Source organism: Etheostoma spectabile, chromosome 20 (genome assembly GCF_008692095.1).
Source record: "Etheostoma spectabile isolate EspeVRDwgs_2016 chromosome 20, UIUC_Espe_1.0, whole genome shotgun sequence".
Taxonomy (NCBI): domain Eukaryota; kingdom Metazoa; phylum Chordata; class Actinopteri; order Perciformes; family Percidae; genus Etheostoma; species Etheostoma spectabile.
In genome coordinates, this window is record NC_045752.1 from 7,942,579 (window position 1) to 7,946,379 (window position 3,801).

The following is a 3,801-nucleotide window of genomic DNA, read 5'->3' on the forward strand; positions in this document are numbered from 1 at the left end:
TAGCTGTGCCAAGAGAAATCTCAGTGATTCCAAATCTTGCAGAGATGGAGAGCGTAGGTACAGTAAAAGGAGATTGTCGACAGAGATAACATAGGCACAGGCTAATTATTGGTCATTTCTCTACTGTGCGACAGAAAGTCACGTGTTTATGACACCTTTAGCCTATTTTTACAAAAACGGCTACTACAGGGCCATAACGTGAGGTACAAGGTGATAGAGCTTTTTTTTACATTTTTATGTTTCTTTAGACATAAAATATGGACAAATAGAGTCTGACAGTCTAACAGTCCTGCATTCAGAGGTAAAAGAAGTTCAGATCAAATTTATTGAAGTAACATTGTAAAAATACTGTTATTAGAAGTAAAAGTACTGCATTTCAAAACTTACTCAAGTAAAATTACACAAGTATTAACATCAAAATTAAATTAAGTAGAAAAGCTCATTATGAAAAAACATATATATTAAAATACTGTAATGCAATAAATCAAATCAAATCAAGCTTTATTGTCATTGCATTAATACATAGTATTAAAACAACAAAAACCAAGGTGCCGCTCCAGATCAGTGCTCTAGATCAATAAGGTGTAAGCATCCCTGATGTTTCAGTTGCGCTAAGATATATATAGTGGATAGACAGTAGAAGTATAAAGAAGGATACATTGGAAATACTCAAGTAAAGTATAAGTATGTCAAAATTGAACTGTCTACCCCATTTATATAAATGAAGGCAGGTTAAATAGCACCCTATATGAACATTATTGCAGGGCTGCAATTATTTGTACAGTACACATTTACACATAAGTGTGTAGGTTGTTGCTTAGCTTCTGTACTAAGTTTGTTGAGCTAAAACAACCCATGCACAATTCATGTTATTTTGTAATTTCTTCCACATTTTCCTTGTAAATGGTTAGTTTTTTAATAACACTTTATTACTTTACAATAAATAAATAACTATACAATAAATTTACATTTTACATTTACAATAAATTTAATAAATCACACCTTATATCAGCCTATGTGCTGTGCTGTATTAAATAGAGTAAATAGAGGCGGGAACTAAAGTCCTTCTCCCATCTGTCTGTTACCACACTAGAGGGACCCAGAGTGACATACTTTGGTAGAAGGCTACTTCCTCAAATGCTTCTGCATTTAATTAGCCTTGAAAACAAATCAGTATTCTGCTGCGTTTCACGTTACCTTGAACATTTGAATGCATTGGGAATGAATAGAAAAACCTTAAAAATGATCTCAAGCGTATTTCCTTTCTTTATTAATGTATGTATTGCCTGTAGCTTCTCAGATGACTGTACACCTGCAGCAAGCAAACAATGCTATCCCCTTGCTGAGGATGAACTGAGAGCTTTGTAAAACAAGGTCAATTAGCGCCAAATGAATAAAGACGAAGCTCCACAGCTGTCACACACTGTGTGTGCGTGTGTGAGAGAGAGCAGGTGTACTTGTATGTGTTTTCTGCCTGTATTTGAGTTGGAGGTTAATTGGGGGCGGTTGTCAGTCACAGGAGGAGACATGTCAAACAGCGCTCAGCAAGCTGACATCTGACATGGCCTGTCTGTCAGCTCACTTTACGCCCCACCGGTGACACCCGACATTCTCCATTGTGTATCAATTAAGTGACATTGAAGGGAGGCATCCATGTGTCACTCCATTGTCTTATTGAGGGATTTGCCTGTGAGCATGTGTTAAATTTCACATGATTTAGCCTCATATATCCGCCAGTGCTTTCACAAAACTTGGATTTTTTTTGTTGCAGGAAAGTTGGTTTAAAATGGTTTTAATTGATTACAAGATAATTGTTTCAAATAGAACATCACGTGTTCTTATAAAATCCACATCAGCTCAGAGGAGGCCAAAAAAAAAAACTGCCCTAAAGGTAGAAGTAAAAGGGATTGCATCCACTGAGTGATGCAACAAATACAACTACCCATGATGACACTGAGCTGCTTGGAATATTTGGCGTTTGTTTATGTATGTATACATTAACATACGCCAAATATTTCAAGCAGCATAGATATTTTGGGTTACTAGTCATCAGACCCAGCTGGAAAGATGAATGAGTTGTGATATTCGCATGCAGGTGTCACAACAGCATGATGCCCTAAAGGAAGGCTGACAGCCACAATGAATAGATGTGCTCCTGATGACAGCACATTTCTGGGGATAAAAACAAACGTTGCTAGTGCCTGGCTACAAGCGGGCAAAATGGGTTTCTTCAGGAGGGTGGCTCAGAGATAGGGTGAGAAGCTCAGTCATCCGGGAATAACTCTGTGTAGAGCCAGTACCACCAATTCAATACGGTTGCACCAAGTTAATCTTTTGTTTACAATAGATTCCTGTGCCATTGCCCATAAATTAGTCCAAACTGCTTGTTCAAGACAGAATACAGGCAGTTTGAACTCACTGTGACTGAAAATTTGACTTTACAGTACTTTAAGAAGTGTTTTCAAGGGACGCTAAAGATTTTTTTGAAGGTTGTCAAAGCAGCAAAATAAGCTTTTCTGGGTCTAATATGCCTTGAATAAATGAACCAATTGCCCAAAATTGTGGTTGTGTGTAAAACCAGATAAAGACAAAACAATATCCAAGTGAGCTTTAACCTCATAGTAAATGTCTCTAACTCTTTGAAATAAAGCAGTACATTCTTGCAACTTTTCATCACTGGTTTTATTTTTTTTAGAAAGTCATTTACAAAAAAAAGTCTGAAAAATAAAAATAATTTAGGTCATGTTGCAGAAGTTGATTTTGTTTTTGTTTATGTTAATCGTCTGGCGACCCCTCCGATTTATTTTGCAGCCCTAGTGGGGCTCACAAAACCCGGGTTGGGAACAACTCCTGTAGCCAATTTACTACAAAATCCCATATATTTTACATCCCAGCTAATGATTTTGCAAACCATGCCGCATTATTATGTATTTCATTTTTTATAGTTCCATTAATTTTGGTATGAAAGGATTGGCAGGCTGTTTCATGTTATACGAAATGGCTATATTAACAATTTTGACATTTTATCTCACTTAGTAATTTTAAATGTTGATACACCATTAACATTTTTTTATTTTTTGTTTCTGGCATGAATGAGCTTCCAGACTAGCCTCAATTTTTTTTTTTTATATATTTTTTCCAACCTGACAAATATCAACCCTGACAATATGTTGATGAGCCTGGTTTTAAACATGAGGTTCCAGCTGACTGAAGTCAGTCGACTTGTCTTGTCTGTCAGCATCACTATCAAACAAAATGCACCCTTAGTGGAGTCCCCCGAAAATCCAGCCTGCAAACGTTCGATATCGCACAGCAAGCTGCTTGATAGTTGGAAAATATCACCCGAGGGCCTCAGAAATGTGAGTGCATGTGTGTGTGGGTGCATGTGTAACTTGACATATGTAACAGCCTTGTTTCTGTCATTAATGGCACATCAGTGCACACAGTGTGCCTCTGTGGTCTCTGAGCTAGAATACATTAACACCTCAGGTTTATCAAGTCGTCCCTCATCTTCAGGCGGAGTGGGGGTGGGATGGCACTGTACGACATTGGTTCATGTTTTCGTGATGGTTTATTATCGAACATAGCTTCACCCTGCTCTCTAAATAATGTACTGTATGTCTACCAAAAAACATCTATGTTTACGCTGTCAGGGTTTATGGATGTGAATTATATTAAATAGTGGCGTCTTGAGAGCTGTTATCCACTTTTTCATATGCATCAGTGTCTTTGAAATCCTTAAGAGGATCCAGTTTATTACTGCTTCACGTTAAGAAATTCCCAGTTAATAAAAAGCTTTCA

The 3,801-nt window shown here is 37.2% G+C and overlaps 1 protein-coding gene across 1 annotated transcript in view; it reads left to right on the forward strand.

The window, feature by feature from the left end:
* Positions 1-3,801, forward strand: part of LOC116669887 (gamma-aminobutyric acid receptor subunit rho-1) — a 32,158-nt gene that overhangs the window by 19,893 nt on the left and 8,464 nt on the right. Inside the window, exon 11 of the transcript XR_004326903.1 lies at positions 1,301-1,306. The gene's annotated coding sequence lies outside the window, so the exon portion shown is untranslated. The remainder of the gene's footprint in view (positions 1-1,300; positions 1,307-3,801) is intronic.